The 26,887-nt window shown below is 39.6% G+C and overlaps 1 protein-coding gene across 9 annotated transcripts in view; it reads left to right on the top strand.

The window, feature by feature from the left end:
* Positions 1 to 26,887, top strand: part of LOC131240571 (probable leucine-rich repeat receptor-like protein kinase At1g35710) — a 121,562-nt gene that overhangs the window by 25,106 nt on the left and 69,569 nt on the right. For 4 of the 9 annotated variants that reach the window (XR_009168814.1, XR_009168818.1, XR_009168817.1 and 1 more), the window contains exon 3: positions 6,865 to 6,919. The exons of 4 other annotated variants lie outside the window; for them this stretch is intronic. The gene's annotated coding sequence lies outside the window, so the exon portion shown is untranslated. Of the gene's footprint in view, positions 1 to 5,970; positions 6,008 to 6,864; positions 6,920 to 26,887 lie in introns of those variants that run through there. One more of the 9 variants, XR_009168815.1, reaches the window with a different exon arrangement.

Genomic DNA, 26,887 nt, shown 5'->3' on the forward strand with positions numbered 1-26,887 from the left:
GGAGAAGCAGAGGCTCTCATGGAATGGAAAGCCACCCTCTTGTCACCACAAGCTCTCCATTCATGGTCACTTCCATCTGCTAATGCTAGTGCCAACACAATCTCTCCGTGCAAATGGTATGGGATCTCCTGCAACGGCCTTGGAAGCGTAATAGAGATAAGCTTACCGAGTGCAGGCTTACAAGGTAAGCTTCATAACTTGAGTTTCTCGTCATTTCCAAACCTCCTCCGTCTCAATCTCAGTGACAACACACTCACTGGAACCATCCCAGCTGATATCGGCACTCTTTCCAGACTCGTCTCCCTCAATATCTCTATGAATAATCTCTCTGGAGTTCTACCTCTTTCAATTGCTAACCTTTCTCACCTTTCAGAGCTCGACATCTGGTCTAATGAAATAACTGGGCCTATTCCTCCATCTTTAGGTAACTTGACCAGCCTGACAGTCCTCTACCTCTCTAAAAATCAAATTTCTGGTTCAATTCCTGCACAATTAGGAAATCTCAAGAATTTGGTTGAGTTGGCATTGTCACAAAACAATCTGACGGGTCCAATCCCTCCTGCTTTAGGTAATTTGAGAAACCTCACACTTTTGTACCTCTTCAGCAATCAAATTTCTGGTTCAATTCCTGCACAATTAGGAAATCTCAAGAATTTGGTTGAGTTGGACTTGTCGAGTAACAATCTGAGTGGTCCAATCCATCTTGCTTTAGGTAATTTGAGAAACCTTACACTTTTGTACCTCTACAGCAATCAAATTTCTGGTTCAATTCCACCAGAAGTTGGGAATTTAATGAATCTGAACCATCTTGAGCTGTCAGACAACCTTCTAACAGGTTCTATTCCTTCCACTTTAGGGAACTTGACAAAACTGATGAACCTCCAACTCCAAAGAAATCAAATTTCTGGTTCAATTCCTCTAGAAATAGGGAATTTAGTAAATCTCAATGGGCTTGAGCTTGCTAGTAACCTTCTAACAGGTTCTATCCCTTCCTCTTTAGGAAACTTTACCAAGCTTGAACACTTCACTGCATTTGACAACCATTTAAATGGTGAGATCCCAAAAAGCTTTAGAAATTGCACTAGGTTAACTAGAGTTCGACTGGAGGGAAACCAGCTCATTGCAAATGTATCAGAAGTCTTTGGTGTATACCCGCATCTCTATTTCATGGATGTCAGCAACAACAGGTTGTTTGGTGAACTCTCACCAAACCGGGGAGAATGCAAAAACTTGACGAGGCTACAGTTATCTGGGAACAGGATCACTGGTAAAATTCCTCCCGAGATTGGGCAGTTGAAGCAGCTACGAGTACTTGGTCTTTCTTCGAACCTTCTAGAAGAAGAGATTCCAAAGGAATTTGAGAGGCTAACTTCTTTGTTCAATTTGAGTTTAAATGATAACCAACTTTCTGGTCAGGTACTAAAAGAGATTGGAAAACTCTCCAATTTGGAGGTTCTTGACTTGTCAATGAATCACCTAAGTGGTCCAATACCACCTCAATTAGGGGATTGCTCCAAACTCCGATATCTCAAATTGAGCGAAAATGATTTGAATGGAAGCATTCCATTTCAAATTGGTAACCTGGTATACTTACAGGATTTACTAGATCTCAGTCATAACTCACTCAATGGAGAGATATCACCACAACTTGTGAAATTGCATGTGCTGGAAAAGTTAAACCTCTCCCACAACATGTTGTCGGGCTCCATTCCACCTTCTTTTGAAGCAATGTTCAGCTTGCAATCTATTGATTTTTCATACAATGCTTTGGAAGGTCCTCTTCCCAACAACAAAAACTTTCAGAAGGCTCCTGCAATGGCATTCATAAAAAACAAAGGCTTATGTGGTGAAGTGCAAGGTTTGAGACCCTGCAACGCCCCTTCAATAAGGCATGGTGATGCAAGGAAAGGCCGCCAAGTTGTCATCTTCATTGTTCTTCCTCTCTTAGCAGCCTTGTTTCTTTTATTTATAGTCGTTGGTGTTTCTTCCATTTATTCCCAAAGACGAAGAAATAAAGAGAAGGTGGTTCTTGAAAGGAGTAGCAGAAATCCATTTTCAATATGGAATTATGATGGGATTGATGCATTTGAACAGATCGTGGAAGTGACAGAGGGTTTCGACGACAAATACTGCATCGGAATTGGAGGGTATGGAAAAGTTTACAAAGCAAATCTACCATCAGGCCAAGTAGTAGCTGTGAAGAAACTTCACCCACTCGAAGGTGGGGATCAATCCGATCAAAGAAGTTTTAGAAATGAGATTCGAGCATTAACAGAAATCCGCCATCGCAACATTGTGAAGCTTTATGGTTTTTGTTCCCATGCTCAATTCTCATTTCTAGTCTATGAGTACATGGAAAGGGGAAGCTGGCATCCTAAGCAACGACAAAGAAGCTGCAGAGTTTAACTGGACTCTAAGGGCGAAGGTTATTAAAGGTGTGGCCCATCCATTATCTTACATGCACCATGATTGCACCCAACCAATTGTCCATCGAGACCTATCAAGCAACAACGTTCTGCTGAATTCGGAACTTGAGGCCTGTGTTTCTGACTTTGGCACTGCAAGATTGTTGATACCTGATTCGTCCAATTGGACTATGCTCGCCGGCACTTACGGATACATCGCTCTAGGTTAGCTGTTAATTCATTCTCCACACTATAAAAGTTTTATTAGCAATTGGTCTTTATTTTTTCTTAAGCTTTCCCTTTTATTTTATTTTATTTTTTGTTGGCAATTACATACTAAGGATTGTGCATAAGTTAACATACGGTTGTCAAATATTGCAATCTAGGGCAGCTGGAAGATTCCTTAATCCAACAACTGTAAGAGGCCTTGTAAAGAAACATACATGGGTTTGTATTTTTACAATCCCCAAAGTCAAAACTAATATAATAATGCAAATGAAGATAAAAGTAAGAATGTATTTTCTTTGCTACACTTGTGGTCCATCAGTTTACATTATGCATGGTAGAGATAATGTGGTTGCATGATAAGACTAACCATTGTTGAAGTTACCCAACTAACTTATGCATATGTTATCAGCTATTAAATTTGTGATGCTGACCATTTTTCTTAACTATACATTTGTTGACCACCAATTAGATGGATAGAATCCTCCAATAACTATAATTTTTGGAACCTATTCCATCGACAATATGGGCCATGCTTTTAGATGGTGTGGATATATTTACATGGATATTCCAAGTGTATAGATGGATGTGTTATCACTGTTTAATAAATGATTGAAAAAACTCGTTACTTCTGGCATACGAGTAAATGTGAAAATGATGTGTAAGGAAATAAATGTGGAAATGATGCATATGGAAATAAGGCATCCTTCAATGCTCAGCCAAGAGATCCTAGAGGATGGTTGGGTTTCCGCCATTGCACAAGGGTTGATGTGATGTCCCACATAGTGAATGCCCCACACTATATATAAAAAAAAAAAAGTAGTTCCAAGATCGAAAATCCTTGAAACAATGCCCATAGTACCCAATCCTAGCCGATGAAATGTGCAATTACAATGATAACTACATACACATCAATGACTTGATTTACACGTGCCAACTACTCATGCATTTGGGATTCCCGAGGCACATATAAAGGTAATCCCAAACATGCAGATGACCGAACACAATGATTAATCTGGTTCTGTCATTGAGCGGGCCACTACCATGTGAAAACAATGGATAGTTTTAGAAAAAATTGCCAACAGTACACAATGTATACGAAACAATGGACCATCCAGACTTTTTCGATAGATCATCCAAAACTTTGGCCAATTCTCTGCACCTCTCAGATGTGCTGAGTATGTCTTATTTGGCATATGCACAGTTTATAGAGATGTCTTGGGGTTAACAAGCACAAAAACTTAGAAGATATGAAATCTAGATTAAGAAATAGAGGTAGGTTTGATATATGATTAAGAGTTTAGCTATTAATGATTAAGAATGAGAAATGATCATGACTGAATCATCTTCCTTCTTGCAGAGCTTGCATATACAATGAGGGTAACTGAAAAATGTGACGTATATAGCTTTGGCGTTGTGGCACTTGAAGTGATGATGGGAAGGCATCCTGGGGAGCTCATCTCCTCTTTGACACCACCAAGTAGACAAGATACACTGCTAAAGGATATGTTGGACCAACGTCTCCCAGACCCCACAGCTGTGGTTGCACACGAAGTCATATTTGTGGTGTCCATGGCACTTTCATGCATTCGGCTGGATCCAAACTCTCGGCCAACCATGCACCATGTGGCTCAAGAGTTATCTATTGGTGGGTCTTCCTTTTCTCTAGGGCCATTCCACGCACTTACATTACATCAACTCATGGATCTTGAGGTATAGTTGGGTGGATGAAAATCATCAAGGTTGAGGGTGTGTAGTGGCAAGAACATTATTACTGTGTGTTTATTGTATGAAAATCATCGTATGTGGAGAAGGTATTTTTCTTGCTATGATATGTACGTAATTTTAGTGTGTGGAATTGGTGTTTATCTAAAATGTAGATTTTCAGGTGAAGCTTCTCTTTCTTTGTGGCTCCCACTTGAATGTTTGTATATCGTTTTTATTGTATAAGTAAAGTTATAGGTGGTGTGCTCCTACATTTCTCTTAAAAAATAGTAGACTTCTGGGATTGGTGATCAAAACCCAAATGTTATAAAGGTATGTTGGAAGAATAAAAATGTTTCATTGTATGTGTGATGGTTATCTTCTAACTGAATGTCTTCTAAACCAAAGAATTTACCTTTTAGGAGATGTTATACTTTTTTGAAATAATAGTTTTTACTAACGTATTATTAGGAGAAGAATGGGTATATTTATTAGCGAGAGAAGGTACCAATTGTAGTTTTGTTAATTGAAAAGGAAAAGAAGAAAAGAGAAAGAAAAAAGAGCAACGACTTCACACTCCGGTAATGTGACTCAAGATAATTATACTATACCTCAAGTCAAAGTGTCGACTAAACATGGAGTGGAATTGGCACATGACCAGATGCAATTCCATCCCACCTAAGCCCATCTAATCCAGCCGGCCAAACAGGCCCTAAATCTACTCCATGAATAATTGGTAGGATTTGAGAGCTGATGCAGCCTGCTTTCTTCACCCATTATGTAAAGTTATAAGGACACATGAGTCACTCAAGAATAACATAATTTCACAACAAAGATGGACCACATTCCTAATATTTAAATTTAGGTGACTTGCATAAGCTCCATGAGCCCATTTCTACTTTGAATCCAGCTTTAAAATACTAGCTTGGTCCATGGGCAAAGCTTGGGCCTTTCAGTTTTTGGTTTGGTCCTGGGCTCAAGTCATTTTAGACTCACCTAATTTCATTTGCTCCTATAAGTATCCCACTCTAGTCATCCCCTAGACAACAACCCATTCTCCATGAATGCATACAGCTGGTTTCGCTTCTTTGGACATCTATTTCATTGTGTATGTGTGCCCCACTTGATCAACAGATGGATTAACAACATTTAAATGCAAAATAGTGATTTTATCAAATTTGGGCTGGGAAGGATCGAGTTCGGGCCTAACCAATTTTCGAGCTCAGCTTTTGGTTTCTCTGCTGGGCTGGTACGGGCCATGGCATAAGTATAGGCCCGGCCCAAACCCGGCCAAGACAAACCAAGTTTGAGTCGAAAGTGGGCCTGGCCTGAGGCCCAACAGAGCTTTGGACACCAAAATATAAATGGCCAAACAGAGCATCGGAGTGGTTGGGTTGGAGAAAGGTTGCAGGTTTCTCATCTCCCACTCCAATGGGGAGACCGAGAAGAACACAGTTTCATCGAAGCCTAATATGGTAATTTCACTAATCTCTAACTCTAATCTCATCATCTTCCATTTCCTCATGTAAGGAAAAAGAAAAGAAACAAAGAAAGAAAATAATGAATTTCCATTTTAATTTATAAGGGAAAGGGATGGGAAGCTTTGGGAAGAGAAGGAACAAGACACACACTCTCTGCGTGCGGTGCTTATCCCGCTAGCCGTATCCGCAAGTGTATGTAATCTACTGACCCCCGCTTTTTTAATATTTCTCCAATTTTGGAAGCTCAATCGGTTTTTATGCATTATTTGGGTTTGGATATTCTGCTTAATCATTCTTTGATTATTATTTTTCATGCGTTTTTTTGCTGTGGAAATGATTCCCACCAGACCACTGGTCAAAACTACTGATCAATCAATCTCCTCTGTTTCAACCAGAGGCAACACATGCCAAAAGGGAATCAACACACGCTAAACACGAAATTTTAATAAAAGTAACCACAATGTGCTGTTACACGCAAAGCCAAAGAGGCAGTTATCAACCTAATATAATAAGAAACGACCAAAACGCCCTTGAATCTCATCACAAACATATAGGCTTATCTTAAACTGGTTGTACCTCACTTAAACTGTATCAGAATTTCATGACGTTCTAATATTGTTATGCCCAAAAAGTGGCCCACCAAAAAGTGACGAAATACCAAAGGGAAACTTGTTGAACCAATACGGACTCAGTCTAACCCTAAAAATTAATTTAAATAAATTTTTCCTATGAATTCAAGGACCATTTGTTTGATTCCATGGGCCCCATAATATATATCTGGCTGTTCATCTCATCAAACTTTGGATCAGGCATAGATCATCAATCAAGACAATATTGATGGTTGGAGTAGTCAGGTCTTTGGTCAGCCAGATTTCGTGGCCTTTTGGGTGCAGCAAATGTCCACATTCAATGGGAAAAACTCAGAACATTTGCCATATGGACCATTTCATGGGTCACAGTTTTTTATTCCTTTCTTTATCTTCTTGTAATGTATATAGTTTTAGCAGATTCTGTAAGTATGTTGTTTACTGATTATCTTAAAGAAACAGATAACTGGAGTGTGAAGGCCATTAGGAGGAAGACAACCGGAACGGGAAGGATGAGGTATTTACATTATGTGCCTCAAAGGTTCAAAGTGCAATTTCAGAGAAGGTAGTCTTTGCTTCTTCCATCTTTGTCAAGATTGAACCTTTTTTTATTTTTTTTGGTGCCTAGCAGTTTGATAGCTTTTGAGACTGATTTTCTCCTTTTTTAGGGGCCCAAGCGGCTCCGAGGAAGACAACTGCTGCTGCATAGAGGAGTTGCTTCAGTTTTGGGGTCCAGTTCCTGTATTTGATCTTGTTGAATTTTATCAATTAGGTTCTTTTACACTGGAGATATTGCTGTCTTCTATAGAGAATAAACTTTTTGACATGTTAAATTGCCGAATAAGCGTGAAGTTTTTGTATTGGGATAAACCATTCTTTGGTATAAACATGAAGTTTTGATGTTGGGATAAACCATTCTTTCCTTTTTTGTATATTTGCCAGTTGCATTTTCCAGCTCAAGCAGGAGGATTTCTGTTGACCCTTTCGATAGACCTAATGCCCAAGAGATCAGAAAGAGCAAAAATAGGTTTTCTGGTCTTATGTTGAATGTTCATGATCTTGGTAAACCTTCAGTACAGTTTGTGTCTTACCTAATATTTTTAGAATTGAGTTTTCATTTGTAACTAGATGCATCATCTTTCATTTCGCTACTCAAATCATGGGTTTAGGGCCTGCAAGATGTTGAAAATTCTATGAACTTTAACCAATTGTCGCTTTTCGTCTTTTTGTTAGTATTACATACTTTTTATATACCTAATGCATTTACAAGTTATAACTGATGCTGTTGTTAAACATCAATCTGATGTTCACGTGTTGCCTGGTTATTAACTTCCTAATAGATGTTTTGACTTCCTGACCTATTCTGGCCTAGGAATCTGCTATAGATAAAATTATTTAGTAACAACTAGCAATGTTATCCTCCTAGCATGTTTGGCTTACAAATGCAGGTTGTGTTTCAGCTTTGACTGGTGAACTTGCATGTTCTTAATAAAATGGTTGACTTGTGTTTTTAGTGAACTGACCCATTTCACCGAGGAGTTTCAGTCCCAGCCAAAACGCATCCTGTTTCAGTGATGAGTTCTGATCCCAACGAATCCGACAGTCTGGTCCATTCTAGGTAAGTAAACACCGGTCATTGCTGAGGCTAATCAAACTGGGAGCTCCTCATTGATCAAGTTAGTTTAATGTGATATTTTTTCTTCCTCTTATGGTTTCTGGATGAATTTGATTATTTTTCACTTTAGCCATACAATTGATGCAAATGAATCAGCTAGTTAGAATATCAGATCAGTGAGATAATTGATCATCTGAATTAACTTTCCATGAAACTACCTTCCAAAATTGATAATAATATTAATAAAACTAAACTAAACTAAACGAGGTCTAAAACTTGAGTCAGGCCTGCTGCTACTATAAATAGCCTGAAATGACAGCTTTGTAACTATTTTAGTTAGGATTAGCATCCCAAATCTGCCAATCTTCACCATCCCGAGAGATATTCTGAACACAAAATCCTGACCCTTGACCACTTAAAATGGAGGGTATTGAGAATATAATTTAGTTGCCTTGGATAATTGAAAAGCCCGATCAGTCGTTGCGCATCTATGTCAATCCTCTTACGTGCCTTGGATAAATTAATAAAAGAAGAAGAAGAAGAAGAAGCAGCAACAGCAGCAGAACCCTGGAAAGTCCTTTCAGAAGGCTCTTGCAGAGGCATTCATAAGAAACAAAGGCTTATGTGGTGAAGTGCAAGGTTTGAGACCCTGCAATGCTCCTTCAACAAGCAATGGTGATGCAAGAAAAGTCCGCCAAGTTGTCATCTTCATTGTTCTTCCTCTCTTGGTGGTCTTGTTTCTTTTATTTGTAATCATCAGTTTTTCTTCCATTTATTATCAAATAAGAATAAAAATAGAAAGAGGGGTTCTTGAAAGGAGCAGCGGAAATCCATTTTCAATATGGAATTATGATGGGATTGATATATTTGTGGCATCGTGGAAGCAACGGAGGGTTTTAATGACAAATACTGCATCGGAACTGGACGGTATGGAAAAGTTTACAAAGCAAATCTACCATCGGGCCAGGAAGTAGTTGTGAAGAAACTTCATCCCTTCAAAGGTGCAGATCAAATTGATCAAAGAAGTTTTAGAAATGAGATTTGAGCATTAACAGAAATCTGCCATCGCAACATTGTGAAGCTTTATGGTTTTTTTCCCTTGCTCAATTCTCATTTCTAGTTTATGATTACATGGAAAGGGAAAGCTTGGCTAACATCCTAAGCAACGATGAATTAGCTGCACAGTTGGACTGGAATATAAGGGTGAAGGTTATTAAAGGTGTCGCCCATGCATTATCTTACATGTACCATGATTGCACTCGGCCAATTGTCCATCGAGACCTATGATGCAATAACATTCTGTTGAATTCAGAATTTGAGGCCTGTGTCCCCGACTTCGGCACTGCTAGATTGTTGATACCCGATTCGTCCAATTGGACCACGCTTGCAGGCAGTTATGGATACATCGCTCTAGGTTAGCTGCTAATTCATTCTCCATGCTTTATTAGTTTTTTTAGCAACTGGTCTTTTATTTTTCGTAAGATTTTCTATTTTTTGTTGGAAATTACATAGTAAAGTTTGTGCATGAGTTATCATACTGTTGTCAAATGTGGCACTCTAGGGAAACTGGAAGATTCCTTAATCCAACAGTCGTAAGAGGCCTTGCAAAGAAACATAAAAGGGATTGTATTGTTCAAATCCTCAACTTTGGTTAACTAAAAAATTGTAAAGCATCTGTGAGTATTTAAAACTAATATATAACCATGCTAATGAAGATACTGTTAAGAATGTCTTTCCTTTGCGGCACTTGATGTCCATCATTTTTTACATAATGCATGATGAAAGTAGTGTGGCTGCATGGTAAGACGACCAGGATTCATGTTACCCAACCAACTTAACCATATGTTATCAGCTATTAAATTCGTGGCGCTCTCCATTTTCCATAGCTGTCCATTTGTTGGCCACCAATTGGATGTATAGAATCCTCCAATAAGTGTAATTTTGGGATATGCTGGGGCCATATTTTCAGATGGTCTGGATAGATTTACATGGATACCAAGTATAGATGGATGGGTCATCACTATTTAATAAATGATTGAAAAAGTTCATTGCTTCTAGCCCATACAAGAAAATGTGAAAATGATGCATAAGGGCTGGGTTACTCCGTTGCACAAGGGTTAGACATCTCTATGATCCAAACTGTTGATGTGATGCTGCACACAGTGAATGCCCCACACAAACAAAAGAAGTTCCAAGATTGGAAATTCTTGAAACATGCCCATATCACCCAATCCTTGCCAATGAAATGTGTAGATACAACGATACCTATAGACGCATCAATACACTCTAGATTACACATGCCAACTTCTCATGTGTTTGGGATATATGAGGCATACATAAAGGTAGGCCTAACCATGCAAATGACCCAACACAATGATTAATCTGGTCCTCTTATCAGGCAGGCCATCAACACATGAAAACAATGGATAGTTTTGAGAAAAAATGTCAATAGTACACAATTTATGCATGTGGCATGCCTTATAAGTAGACCATCCTAACTTACAAGCAAGATCATCTAAAAGTTTTAGCACATCTTATGCAACTCCCAGATGTGCCACACACATGGCAATTTGCATATGCACAATTTGTAGAGATGCCTTAGGGTTAACAAGCAAAATAACCTAGAAGATATGAAACCTAGATTAAGAAACCCCTGTGAGTTTGATATATGCTTAAGAGTTTAGTTATTGATGATTAACAAAGAGAAAAAACATGACTAAACTGTCTTCCTACTTGCAGAGCTTGCATATACGATGAGGGTGACTGAAAAATGCGGCGTATATAGCTTGGGTGTCGTGGTACTCGAAGTGATGATGGGAAGGCATCCTGGAGAGCTCATCTCCTCTTTGTCATCATCACCATCACCTCTACAAAGATCAAACACATCCACAATTTATGCGGAGTGGTGGAGGGAGGGACTAGTTTGGGGTTAGTGGCCCTCTACAAAACATATCAACCATTCAAACCCCAAACAGAGGTACAACCCATGGACCCGACCCGATCATCATCCGTTTACTAATTGGATTTAGAATTTAACATGTAGTCCCACTTGATAACAAATCATTAGGCCCAAGCACCACTTCTTCAACCCATTTACTCAAGGGCTTGTATTTCAAGCCCATTAATAACTTTGTAATATTTGGGAATTGGAACTTTTTCTTAACACTTCACTTGCGTCCTAGAAACGGTTTGATATAGGAATGAGTCAGCCATAGCCTGATTTATTTACCTTAATAGCCTTTGTTTTCATGCTGAAACCAAAGCATAACCCAATAAGTACACCTGAGCCCAAGTTAGAAGCAAGCTTGGTTAGTTGGCTAAAGGGTTGACTAGAGTCACAGGCCCATTGCCAGCCTAATTTATTGTTCTACATGAGATTGGGCTGTGCAAAATAAAAACTTTGACTTTGACATGACAAGCTCAAACAAAACAGTAAAAATTGTGGGCTCATATCCAGTCCCAGGCCCAACTACTTAGAATTTGGCAACATTAATGTAAAAAAGCAGAAATGACTCTAAAATCCATGTCCAAACTCCAGATCATATCAACAAAGAGGAGACTTGACTATAAAGTAGAAAATGGGCCCATGCCAATCCAGTCCCGAGGCCCATTGCTTGGAACTCAATGTTCTTAACAGCAGATGAGACTTGACTCTAACAGTAGAATCTGAGCCAAAACTCATATGGTTCTAGGGCTCACTCTTTGAAATCTCGATGCTCGCCACAAAAGAGGAGACTTGAATCTAAAAGTAAAATCCGAGCATATTCCATGTTCATTTGGGCCACTTGAGATTCAGATTAGCTTCGTTTTTGTTCCCATGCCCCAAGTTGAGGTGGCAAAATAGATAGATTGAACAGATTTGTCACAAACATCATTGTAGACCACACCAATAGTCAAGCAACTCTCACCCTCCAATCTCTCTCACTCTCACATTGATTGTCGTGTTAACCTAGTCTTGATTGTACATGGGGCCACTTTAATGTTTGTGAGAAATTGACTGGTACATCCATTTTTCCAGCTCATTTAGGTCGTGGGCCTAAAAATGTGGCAGATCAAAAACTGAAAATGGGCCGAGGATGCCTCAAGATGTTTCAATGGTAAGCATTCCATACCACCGTTTCTTATCGTGGGCCCACTGGAGATTGGTATCCTCCTCATTTTAGAGCCATGCGATAAAATGAGCTGCCAAAATAAATGGACTCCAAAGATTTGTCAAAAACATCATGCGACTCTATGATTATTTCATCAGCCGGACGTTTAATTCCCATACTTTCATAGTCGTTTTGCCTACTTGAACTTTAGATGGGCCCCATTTTTGGGTCCATGCCTTAAAATGAGGTGGCAAATAGATGGATAAAGTGGATTTGTCACCAACATCATTGTACGGTCAAGCAACCCCCACCATATATGCTTAACTGTCCACCGGACCTCTGGTTGGCCCATTGATTAATGTTGCCAACCTATCTCAAACTGTACTTGGGGCCTACCTTAATGTTCGTGAGAAGTCCAATATTCCGCCCATCAATTTGTCAGTCAATCTGAGGGAATGGGCCCAAAAATGAGGCAGATCTGAAGTTGACAATGGCTCTAGGATGTTTCAAGGGTGGATGTTCAATCTCACCATTTCCTGTCATGTGGCTCACTTGAGCTTCGATCTTCCTCATTTTTGGCCATTCACTAAGAAAACAGATGGACTGAATAGATTTGTCATGAACACCCTGTGTCCTCATCATGAATGTTTCAACAGTAGATGTTCAATCTCCACTCTTTCCTGTTGGTTGGCTCAAGCTCATGTGGATGAGATCCACCCCGTTAATCAGGTGTGCTGCTCTTTATTTGGACCCGGGCCGAAAATCAGGCTGATATTCAACCGTCGGTACACACCATGGGAAATAGCTGAGATAAGAAGTCTCATTATTATAATACTCCAAGTTATATGTGATGTCCACTTTTGTGCGCATAGACCATCCAATCCACTCATCTGACGTTTCATACCAACATTATTAAATTCTTCTAATACTCATGTTTTCTAAACCATGTGCATACTTAATAGTGTTAGGGTAAAAATAAAGCACAACGCAATGCATGAACTGAGGCCGAGTACTGGCCATCCGTCCTATGGGCTGACAGGGTCAAGACCATTGCTGGCTCTAATTTAAGGGTCTCCTGAAGCGTGGGCTATGCAAAATAAAACCTTGTAATATACTAGGCTTGAAAGGCCCAGCTTACAATCAAAATCAAACGCATAAATTCATGGCCCCGCTCACCCAACAAAAAGGACACCTGACTCTAAAAGTCTTTAGCATTGATTGTGAGTATTGATTCTAAGATTCAATCACTGATTTGGACTGTGGGGTCCACTGGGGGAGAGGATGAGAGAGATGGGAGATGAGAGAAAACAACATAGAGGAAGAGAGTACATGAAAATGACTTGAGCTTACAATTCCTATGTTTCTAAAAATTGTGGAAATAAATCATCATGCATGCATAATACCTTTAGATTATGATCTTAACCAGTGTTTCAAATGCCTTTAGGGCCCTTTTCGTTAATGACCAAGTGGGCCGCGGGGCGTTGAAGGCAAGTGTTTGATAAGTGGCTTGGTTGGCTACAATAATAATAATTGTTTAGATTTGGCCGACCATAATGATTTGGAATATTACTCGGACCCACTTTTGTGGGTGCTGCACGTTGAAGCCTATATGGACCACTCCCTGTGTCACAGTTTGCGGTTGTAGGAGGTTGAAGATGCCCTCCTATTGGTTCCTTTCGTATGGCCAACATTGAATCTTGTGTGCGACCTGTAATGGAAGGTTGAGTCGAGGATAATGCTGATTAGAGACTCTTGTAAGCTGCATTCTCACCCTACATGCCAACTGAACCACTTCATCCGTGGTTCTGATCGGGTGCGTCTGAACTCTTTCCTGAATTGTCGGTCGTAAACCGCATATGAACCGTGTTACCATCTGTAATTCGGCCTCCAACAAGTCATTCATTGTTGCTAACCGTTGGAATTCTTTGGGGTAATATATAACAGTTTGATTCCCCTATTGAAAATTTTGGTATTGGTAGAAGAATACATGCTCATAATCAATGGGGAGGAATCGTGATTGAAGAAGGCGTCTCGTATGTGGCCATGATTGGATAGATGCCTTATTATGTTGTGTACATGAGAGTTGTAATTGCTGCCACTATGTAGAAGGACCAGAATTTAATTTGAACACAACTAATTTTACTCTCCTATGCTCCAATATGTCCATGTAATCAAAATACCAGTTTACTTCGGCTAACCAATCGAGGAATTCTTCTATACGCAATAAGTCTTAAAAAGTAGAAAGTTCAGCCTTATCTCGATAGTCTCTTTCAGCACGATTTTATTCTATCATCTCCATAGACCGCTTGTCGGGCACTAACACCACCGACGTCCTTGTCGTTGCGACTCATTTGGAGTAGCCCAATGATTCACCTCTGAAAACATTCTATGAAAATCGAGATTGTGTCGTACAACGATCATAGGTGGCTGAGCATCGCCTTGGATCGGAGCAGAATTAGTACATCCGCAATATGGACAAGGGTTACCTGCAGCCTTTGCATGGTCAACTGACTCTCCCGGTGGAAAGCTTTCATTCTTCTCAATAAATAAAGAATCATTGGATCACCAGCCACAAGATTTTGGTCTTTGGTCCATTTCATCGTTAGTTGCCATCGGCCCAAGTCTATTCCTCACTCCGATACCAATCGATCACCATCTTCCTCAAAAATAACTACTTCGAATCCACTGAGCTCTCTAGATTCCTCACAGAGTTTCCTTGAATTCATGAGGGATAAAATAGAAATAATTTATAATAAATTCAAAAATAAATTGATTCATGAATTAAAAAAAGTTAAATGAAATTACGGCCCTTTAAATAATGAGCTCAACCCTTGGATGAAGTTTAGACTCAAACTCCAACTCAACTACCATGACTTACTATAAATAGTAAGCTTATGGTTTTTGGCCAAAAATAATAAGTGTCCAATTTGTCCTATTCAAGTTATTCTCCTAATTTTTGTAAGCCCTTTTCATGTTGGGCACGACTCTTAAAAGTCAAAAGATTAAACGCTATGATCGAATTAAAATTTAATTATTTATTTATAGTAAAATCGAAAAGAAAATGGACTTTTGACTATCGATATGATGGAATCTGGCAAAAGTAGGGCTGTACACGAGTCAAGCTAGCTCAAAAAGCTCGCTCGACTCAGCTCGGATTGACTCGGCTTGAAAGGCCGACTCAAGGCGAGTCAAGCTTGTTTACTAAAGCTCGAGTTGAGTTCAAGCCAAGTTCGACCATGGTGTATTTCAACTTGACTCGAATTGACTCGAAGCTCGAGCCTGAGCTCGACTCGACTCGAGTAATATATTTTAATAATATATATTATATATATATATATATATATATATATATATATATATATATATATATATATATAAAAGTTTTAAAAAAAAGTTAAAACTTAAAAGTTTTTACTAAAAAACCCTACCCGACCCTACCCATCCCCATTCCCTCTTTTTCTTTCCCTTACCCTACTGAGGTAAACCCGACTCGACTCGAACCACTAGCTCGACTTGAAAGCATTGGCAAACAAGCCAAGCTTTAATGTTGAGCTTGAGGGCGAGCTCGAGCTTGAGCTCGAACTCGAGTATAGCATGGACGAGTCAAGCTGAGCTTAGCCCACCTCGACTCGACTCGGCTTGATGTACAGCCCTAGGCAAAACCAGCATGGGCAACCCAATGTAGTAGAGTTTGTTGTCTAAAGTAGCTTCTTCTACCCCAAAATCATATATGATATGTCGAAAAACTTATTTCGGTTTGTGAAATATGACTCTTTAAAGATTTTGATAGTCATGATCACTTTCACCTCCAATCATGCCTTTTCTGGTCCTCTTTGCAATGAAAGTGTCTGCGACCCACTCTACATCAGCTTTATCCAACTCAAAGGAGAAACAAAAGTCTATCTGTGCCTATTTCCATCACTGCTCATCTTATCATCATTGCATGACTTAACTCGGGTCTGTTTTACTTTTGGATTGGTAATTCGAGTACCTCGCCCATGGAAACAAGACATACTCATGTGAGACAAGCGTTGCTCGTCAGATTTTCCTAACAATACCTAGTGTCCATGTCTTGAAAAACTAGCCCATGTGATCATCAAGTGTGACCACCTATTGAAAGGGAATGAATGGTTATTTAAAAAAAAAAAAAAGACCAAAGGTTCAAATCACGTGCCCTCAATGATGATCATATTTGCATGATTTTTTATGCATGGAACTCATAGAGTGATGGCCTGGGATAACTCAATCTGGAAAATATTGTTACAAACTACAGACGGTCCATAAGCCTAAAATGACAGTCTAGATCATGGCACATGAAGTCTATAAGTATGCGTGTCACAGAATGACTCATACAATTCTTGAAGAGAATTCAACAACATGGATGCCTGATCTTCATTTTTTACCACTTCCTCTATATCTAGCAACTTGCAAATCAATTTATTAAAGTAACTGATATGGGCCTCTACATCTCCACCTTCTGCCATCTTGAAGGTGAACAATTGTAGCTTCAAGTGTAGGCGATTTTCAGTAGATTTTTTCGCGTAAATATCCTCTAACTTGTCCATAAACCAACTACAGTTTTCTCCCTCAAAACATTATAGAGAATATCATTCATGAGACACAAACGAATCGAGGATAAGGCATTTTTATCAAGATTCATCATCACTCATAGTCGACTTTCACTCCTCAAGATCACCATCTTCACATTGCTTGGTTAAGAAACCGATCATCTTGATCTTCCATAACTCAAAATTATTTTTACTTGAGTACTTCTCAATGTCATATCTAGTGTTTCCTATTAATACTAATCCTGCAGATCAAGCTTACGCCCTGATGATATCTTTGATACCACTTGTTGGAAAAAACAGTAGAATCACACAGAGATGAATCTAGGATTGCAATCCAAAAGCACCAAGCAAACACAAAGAGAACACAACAATTTAATATGAAAAATCATTTCGGAAAAAAACCATGGCATAAAGCGACAGAAATCCACTATGAAAGCAGAAATTACAAAGAGAGAAGACTTACCCGATTTCATCAATCCTCAAATCGCACCCTTGCTACACCCTTTGAAACCTTATAACTATTTAGAAATCCTTCGGAATAGTTTAGGAAGCCTTAGAATACCTCTCAATCCCGTTTACACCCATATATATAGTTTTAGAAAGAATCTCAAACAAAATCGAAAAGAAATTTCGCAAAACCTGCGTTTTCGCAAAATTTGTGCACAAAACCTTCATGTCATCGAGCACCCTTCGATGTCATCGAAGAATGACCAAATCTGTCTAGCGACCAGAGGTGAAAATCCAAAAAATACTCGATGGCATCAACTGGCTTCGATGACATCAAAGCTTGCTCAATGTCATCGAGCCATGACAATTAGATTTAAGATATCTGACAACAACACCACTTTGATATTTCTAAGAAATTGGCCCATACATCTTATTTTCCCAGCTCATTTTAAGTCATGGGCTTAAAAATGAGGCACATTAAAAGCTCAAAATGGACCCAAGATGCCTCCAAGATGTTTTAATGGTAAGCATTCCATCCACTGTTTTTATCGTTTGGCCCCATTAATGTTTCAATGGCGGTAGTTTTATTCTACTATTCCATGTTTGTTGGGCCCACTTGAGCTTTTGATCAGCCTTATTTTTTGTCAATTGCCTCAAAATGAGGTGGCAAAATAGATAGATTGAGTGGATTTCACAAACATTATTGTGGATCCTACCTATAGTCTAGCAACTCTCACCCTCAGACTTAAATGTCCACCAACCTCTTGCTCTCACATTAATTATATTCCCATACTTTCATATTCGTTTTGCCTACTTGAGCTTTAGATGGGCCTCATTTTTGGGTCCATGCCTTAAAATGAGGTGGAAAACTACATAGATAGAGTGTATTTGTCACCAATGTGATTGTTTGCCTCACCATCAGTCAAGCAACCCGGCCGGCCCACCCCTTATGCTTAAATGCCCACCGGACTTGATTGACGTTGCCATCCTAACTCAAAATGTTCTTGGGGACTACCTTAATATTCATGAGAAATTCATTCAATCCATCCATTTTTATGTCAATCTGAGGGAATGGGCTAAATAATGAGGCAGATCCGAAGCTCAAAATGGCCCTCAGATATTTCAAGTGTGGATGCTAAATCTAACTGTTTCCTGTCATGTGGCTCACTTGAGCTTCAAGCCGGCCTCATTTATGAGGGATTCAATAAGAAAATAGATGGACTGAATAGATCGATTTGTCATGAACACCCTGTGACCCTCTGAATGTTTCAACACTCTTTCCTGTTGGTTGGCTCAAGCTCATGTGGATGAGATCCGATCCATCAATCAAGTGTGCTGCTCTTTATTTGGACCATGGCCAAAAATCAGGTTGATTCAACCGTAGGTACATACCATGGGAAATAGCTGAGATAAGAGGTCTCATTATTATAATACTCCAAGTTACATGTGGTGTCCACTTTTGTGTGTATAGACCATCCAATGCACTCATCTGAGGTTTCATAACAAGATTAGTAAATTCTCCTAATACTCATGTTGTCTAAACCGTGTGATTAAAATCTTTCAGGAATGATTTCACACCTTTACCTATGGTGAAAAACCCTCTTCCCTGTGGTGCAGCTGATGTAAGTCTTACATTTGACTGAATCTACAGGACTCATGGTACGTGACTGCCTAGTACTGGCCATCCTATGGGCTGACAAAGTCTAAGACCATAGCTGTCTCTAATTTAATGGTCTCATTAAGCGTGGGCTAGGCAAAATAAAACCTTATAATAGACTAAGCTTGAAAAGTCCAAACAAATTAGCTTATAATCAGAATCAAACCCATAAATTCATGGCCCCATTCACCCAACAAAAAGGACACTTGACTCTAAAAGTCGCTGGCATTGATTGTCTTAACCATCCGATCAGTGGATGAGGAAAAAGGAGAGGTGCGTGATGATTCTAAGATTCAATCACTGATTTGGACTGAAGAGAGGAGAGGAGACAGACGAAGGAGAGGAGAAGCTAGTATGCTGTTTGCCAAACATAGTAGAAACTAAAATAAGTTACTTGTGCAATGAATAACTTAATTATCTTAACCAACTTATTATCCAAACGCTCCCTTATTAACATAAGCATTATGCTATAATGCATCATTTTTATAATTTATAATTAAGGTCATAGTGAGCTATCCAAATGAGCCCCAGAAGTCTTGAGATATTGGGAGGTCCAGTTAAGTCTCCTTGGGAGGTGTGCCCAACACGAGGGGAAAACAAAAGTTGTCTTTGCCTCTTTCCATCAAAGCTCATCTTATTGCCATTGCATGACTTCACTTGTATCGTTTTAGATACCTCACGTGAGACTGTAGCTACTCCTCAGGTTGTCCTAACAATACGTGGTTTCCATGTCTTAAAAACATGGCCTATTGATCATCAGGTGGGTAATACTGTTGAAATGAAATGAATGGTTATTAGAAAAAGTCCAATGGTTCAAATCATGTGTTCAATATATTTTCATAATTTTAGATGCATGGAACTCACACAGTGATGATCTTGTGGTAAGTGTATCTGATTTTACACATGTGACCCACTTCTATGCATGAATTGGGGGCAGTTTCAAACCTCAGTTGAGCAGGTGCGACCTTCATTTCTCATTTTACTTGGGGGTTTTGGGTAAGGGATCTGCAAAATTGCGATTGAGGACTGGGGCATTGCCATCCAAGGGACTAAAATCCTGTGCAACACATATTGTAGGTAGAGCATGCAACTATCATGCTCAGTAAGTCCACGGTGACATGTTCGCGACCTTGATTCACGTTCATCAATCATGCCTCTCTGTGTTATGACCCGAGGCAAACAATTATGCCAATCCAAAACTCAGGTGGCTACGTTACAGGAAACAATGGAATATGATCGGACAACACAATTATTTATGTATGGTCCATAAAATGTCCAGGTTGGCTTGACGATTTGGCTGGGTGGACTTGATCCGCTGGGTCGCATCTGATTCAATTCAGAAGTTGTCTGTGCAGAAAATATTGGTGACTTGGCCTAACCAGCCAATTCACTACCAGGTTCTTTGAGTTGCAACTTGATTCAAAATCAAGCGAGTGAGCTAGAGTTGTCCCTTAAAACCGTGATTACAGTACGTGGTTTCAGGCCTATGCTCTAGAAATCCCACGGATTTAGAAAATTCTGTGTATCATTTTTCTTTAATTAGACGCTATGGATGTCAATTATCTTTCTTTCAAACAATCGCTTTGAAAGCCATCAATTGGATGTCTAAAATCATCTGATGGGCGTGTGTTTTGAATCATATAGAGCACAGAAAACTAGATAGATAGTTCTAATTGATTCTTCATCTAACAACATGGGTGCTGCACATTGAAGCCTATATGGACCACTCCCTGTATCACAGTTTGTGGTTGTAAGAGGTTGAAGATGCCCTCTTATTGGTTTCTTTCATTTGGCCAACACTGAATCTTGTGTGCGACCTTTAATAGGGGGCTGACTAGGGACTCTTGTAAGCTGCATTCTCGCCCTACTTGCCAATTGAACCACGTCATCCGCGGTCCTGACCGCGTGCATCTGAACTCTGTCCTGAATTGTTGTTCGTAAACTGCATATGAAGCGTGATATTTTCTGCGATTCAGCTTCCAACAAGTCCTTCCGTGTTACTAACCGTTGGAATTCTTCGGTATAATATGTGACAGTTTGATTCCCGTATTGAAAATTTTTGGTATTGCTGCAACTATACATATTTGTAATCACTAGGGAGGAATCATGATCGAAGAAGGCATCTTATATATAGCCATGATCGGATAGACACATTATTATGTTGTGTACATCAGAGTTGTAATTGTTGTCACTATGCAGAGGCACCGGATTTTAATTTGAACACAACCAATTTTACTTTCTTATACTTCGGCATGTCCATGTAATCTAGATACTGGTCTACTTCGGCTAACCAATCGAGGAATTCTTCTAAACACAATAAGTTGTTAAAACTAGAAAGTTCATCCTTACCTCGCTAGTCTTTTTCAACATGATGTAGTCGATCATCTCCATGGACCGCTTGTTGGGCACTGACGCCATCGACGTCCTCGTCGTTGGAGCTTGACTTATTTGGCGTAATCCTACAATTCACCTCCAAAACACTCTATGAAAATTAGGATTGTGTTGTACAACGATCGCAGGCGACTGAGCATCGCCTTGAGCTCGAATCGGAATTAGTACATCTGCAATACGGTCGAGGGTTACATGCAAACCTTGCATGGTCAACTGATTCTCCTGGTGGAAAGCTTTCATAAATCTCAATAGATAACGAATCCTTGGATCACCAGCCACAAGATTTTGGTATTTGGTCCATTTCATCGTTAGTTGCCATCGGCCCAAGTTTAGTCCTTGCTTTAATACCAATTGATGCATGAAAGGACGTGACGACATCGATCGCCATCTTCCTCAAGGATAACTACTCCGAATTCATTGAGCTCTTTAGATTATATATATATATACACACACGCACACATATACATATATGAAATTACAGTCCTTTAAACAATGAGCCTAACCTTAAGATGAAGTTTAGACTCAAACTCTAACTCAATCACAATGATTTACTATAAATAGTAAGTTTACTATTTATTCATCATTCCTACTAGACTTCATGATTTTCTACCAAAAATAATAAGTGTCCAATTTAGCCTAATCACGTTATTCTCCTAATTTTTGTGAGCCCTTTTCATGTTGGGCACAACTCCTAAAACTCAAAGGATTAAAAGTTATGATCGAATTAAAACTTATTATTTATAGTAAAACCGAAAAGAAAATGACGTTTGACTATCGATATGATGGAATTTCGCAAATCTGGCATGGGCAACCCAACATAGCAGAGTTGTTGGCTAAAGTAGCTTCTTCAACCCAAAATCATACATGATATGTCGAAAAACTTATTTCGATTTGCAAAATATGACTGTTTTAAGGTTCCGATGGTCGTGATCATTTCCACCTCCGATCATGCCTTTTCTGGTCCATCTTTGCCATGAAAGTGTCTGCGACCCGCTCTACATCAGGTTTCTAGTTACGTCTGCTTTGGTCGTTTATCCAACTCCAGGGAGAAACAAAAGTCTGTCTTTGCCTCTTTCCATCACAGCTCATCTTATCATCATTGCATGACTTCACTCGGGTCTGTTTTACTTTTGGATTAGTAATTTTAGTAGCTTGCCCATGGAACCAAAACATACTCATGTGAGACAGGTGCTGCTCGTCAGATTGTCCTAACAATACCTATTTTCCATGTCTCGAAAAACTAGCCCATATGATCATCAGGTGGGCCACCTGTTGAAAGGGCATGAATGGTAGGTTATCGAAAAAGACCAAAGGTTCAAATCACATGCCCTCCATGATGGTCATATTTGCATGATTTTTGATGCATGGAACTCAGACAGTGATGAACTGGGATAAGTCAATCTTGGAAATCCAGTTACAAACTGCCGATGGTCCATAAGCCTAGAATGACAGTCTAGATCATGGCACATGCAGTCTATACGTATGCGTATCACAGAAGCATGCATACTACCCATGGTTGTATTTCAATGTTAACCGCAACTTTCAGGCTTAGATTTGGATATATGCTTATATCCGTTCAATACCAGAGTTCCTTGCAGTTTCACCCATTCATTGGGTCCCAAAACTCCCAATAGATGAACTGTATGGATCCCTGAAATATTAGCCCTTCTTGTATGTGATGCTACTCCAAATTAATGAACACTGCCAAGGCAATTCAGGCCAGAGATTAATTTTGGAGAGATTGACAGGGCAGGTGTCTATAGGTCATGTGTGCAAGATCTCTACCATTCATGAGCTGTGTCCAATGTTAGCATGCCTTCTCTCAAGAGTTGGGCTGCTCCACTCATGAAATGTGGTACGTTGTCAACTGCCCATCTGATGAGTTGACGGTCCTATATTAATGGCCAAATGGATCTTCATACTGCACCTGCCCGATACTAGAGTCGTAGACCCATTTCTAGCCCTAATTAAGTGGTCCACTTGAGCATGGGCCACAAAATAGATAGACTTAGCCTAACCAAACGAACGAGATAAGAATTTGAGCCCTATGCCATCCAGTCATGCCCTGACTGGAATTTTGCTAAACCCATCGAAAAAAAAATAAAAAATGGAGTTGACTGTGAAAGTCCTGGAATTATTGGTAGGCGTGCAATCAATCTCCCTCAAACTGTCGGATCTGGAAGTTGAGGCCACGCACCTACCACTAAAAAACTATTTACATGCTTGTACACTATTACATGTGTGGGTCTCAACATTTGTGTATATGCCATCCAACTCATGTATTAAGTGAGCACCACCATGATGATGGAACGCCTCAAAAAACAAGCCTATCCAACCATTAGGCTGGCCAAACCATGGAAAACAATGTCAACCACTCAAAAGCCTCCAAAAATTAAGTGGTGGCCCACGTGACAGTTGATCAGCCTATTTTTGGGGCATCCAATGGAATGGCCCTGCTGGACAGATTCGATGCAATAAACATACAATAGTAGACCCCATGTGCAACTTTTATAGACTACGCTGGAGGTAAAAGACTTGCACAGGAACCGCCGTCAACATTAAATCAGACGAGCTGCAGCCCATGATCCATGAACCGGTGAAATTACCTTGTCACTAAATAATAGTAGAATTTAAGCATGTGTCTCCACGCATAAAAAGATTATTACATCCAAGCGCTGCTCTTTGATCTATTTACTTGGGTGATCCGGTGGTGACTTCTTCTTAAGGTTTGGGGACTGAACCGTTCGTAGAAGTTTTAAACGGATGGGTAGAAACCATAGCTTGGCACATCAATACTATATATAATGCCTGGAATCATTTGGACATTTTTGCCCCATTATTAGCTTTAGGGATGCCAATATTCGAAGGACATGAGAACTGAGATTTTTCCATATGGCCTCCTGCCTTTTCGATTATGGATTGGAACCCTTTAAACTATATCCTAAAACGCAGCTATAGTTTTCACCATTAAACACTAAACCGCTTGCTGATTGGTTTTTGGTATTTTATTATCTTTACCTCACATTACATTGGATTCATTGGCATACCACCTTGTTGATTTTGAGAAATTCACTTAATCCATCTGTTTTGACAGCTCATTATAGGGTGCGGGCCAAAAAATGAGTTAGATCGAAAGCTCAAAGTAGGCCTATGAAAGCCCAAAGATTTTTCAATGGTAGGTGTTCATTCCCCACTGTTTACTATCGTTTCCTTCACTGGAGCTTGATATTGGCCTCGTTTTTGGGCCCATGCTATAAAATGAGCTGGAAAAAAACGGATGGACTGGGTGGATTGGTCACAAACATCCTATGGTCCCCCCTAATATTTCAACAGTGGCCATTTAACCCCGCTGTTCCATGTTCGTTTGGCCCACTTGAGATTTGTATTAGCTTCAATTTTTGTCCCATGCCCTAAAATGAATTGGCAAAACAAATGGACCTGACAAGTTTATCACAAACATCACTGCAGACACCACCTATGGTTGAGCAACTTTGGCCTAATTAATGTCCACAAGGGACCTTTGGCTCTCACATTGATAGACATTGATTGTGGTGCTAACCTAACGACCGTATGTGGGGCATGTTTGTGAGAAATGGACCCATACATCTATTTTTCCAGCTTATTTTAGGTTAAAAGCCTAAAAATGAGGTAGATCAAAGCTCAAGGTGGATCCCATGATGCCTCCAAGATGTTTCAATGATGACCATTCCATCCTACTGTTTCTTATCGCTGTCCCGCTAATGTTTCAATGCTGGTTGTTTAACTCCACTATTCCATGTTCATTTGTCTCACTTGAAGTTTGGATTTGCATCATTTTTTGTCCCATGCTTTATTAAAAAAATGTGGCAAAATATATGGATGGAGCGGATTTGTCACAAGCATCATTGTGGACCACACTTATGGTCGAGCAACTCCCACCCTCCAGTTTAAATGTCCACTTACCTTTAGCTCTCACATTAATTGGCATAGCTTTCCTTACTAACCTAAGTTTGATAGTCTATAGGACCACTTTGATATTTCTAAGAAATTGGCCCATACAACTTATTTTCCCAGCTCATTTTAAGTCATAGGCTTAAAAATGAGGCAGATCAAAAGCTCAAAGTGGGCCCAAGATGCCTCCAAGATGTTTTAATGGTAAGCATTCCATCAGCTAGCTGTTTTTATGGTGTAAAATCATACCAGGATTAGTAAATTCTCCTATTACTCATGTTGTCTAAACAGTGTGAATTTGAAGTTTTCAGAATGATTTTACACCTTTACTTATGGTGAAAAACCCTCTTCCCAATGGTGCAGCTGATGTAAGTCTTGGATTTCACATGAACTACAGGATTCATGGTACTTGACGGCCCAACTGATGGATGGGGTGGATATGATGCATGATTGTCCCACGTAGTGATTAGTTAGCTAGTGCAAGTCATCCCTTCCATGTTTCCATGCAATTCAGGCCATTGTAGTCCCTATTTCTATCTTCCTTCCTCTCTCTCTCTCTCTCTCTCTCTCTCTCATTGTGCATCACATTTCCTAGCCTACTTAATAGTTTCAGGCTAAAAGGAAGAACAACGCAATATGCATGACCTGAGGCCGAGTACTGGTCATCCGTCCTATGGCTTGACAAAGTCAAAGACCATTGCTGTCTCTAATTTAATGGTCTCCTTAAGTCTGGGCTTGGCAAAATAAAACCTTGTAATAGACTAGGCTTGAAAAGTCCACATAAACCAGCTTATAATCAGAATCAAACCCATAAATTCATGGGCCCACTCACCCAACAAAAAGGACACTTGACTCTAAAAGTCGCTGGCATTGATTTTCTTAACCATCCGATCAGTGGATGAGGAAAAAGGAGAGGTGCGTGATGATTTTAAGATTCAATCACTGATTTGGACTGAAGAGAGGAGATGGAGAGAGACTAAGGAGAGAAGAAGGTAGTATGTTGTTTGCCAAACATAGTAGAAACTAAAATAAGTTGTGCAATAAATAGCTTATCTTAACCAACTTATTATCCATACACTCCCTTATTAACATAATGCATTATGCTATAATGCATCATTTTTATAATTTATAATTAAGGTCATAGTGAGCTATCCAAATGAGCTCCAGAAGTCTTGAGATATTGGGAGGTCCAGTATCCGTCAAAAGTTGTCTTTGCCTCTTTCTATCAAAGCTCATCTTATTGCCATTTCATGACTTCACTCGTATCCGTTTTAGTTACATCACACATGGAAACAAGAGATACTCATGTTAGACTGTAGCTACTCCTGAGGTTGTCCCAACAATACGTGGTTTCCATGTCTTAAAAACATAGACTATTGATCATCAGGTGGGTTATACCGTTGAAATGAAATATTGAATGGTTATTAGAAAAAGTCCAATGGTTCAAATCATGTGTTCCCCCATGATGATCATAAATTTTCATAATTTTAGATGCATGGATCTCAGACAATGATGATCTTGTGGTAAGTGGATCTGATTTTACACATGTGACCCACTTCTATGCATGAATTGGGGGCAGTTTCAAACCTCAATTGAGCAGGTGCAACCTGCATTTCTCATTTTACTTGCGAGTTTTGGGTAAGGGATCCTGCAAAATTGAGATTGAGGACTGGGGCATTGCTATCCAAGGGACTAAAATCCTGTGCAACCCCTGTTGTAGGCAGAGCATGAAACTATCATGCTTAGTAAGTCCACAGTGACATGTTTGTGACCTTGGTTCACGTTC

Source organism: Magnolia sinica, chromosome 3, assembly GCF_029962835.1.
Source record: "Magnolia sinica isolate HGM2019 chromosome 3, MsV1, whole genome shotgun sequence".
In the NCBI taxonomy this organism is placed as follows: domain Eukaryota; kingdom Viridiplantae; phylum Streptophyta; class Magnoliopsida; order Magnoliales; family Magnoliaceae; genus Magnolia; species Magnolia sinica.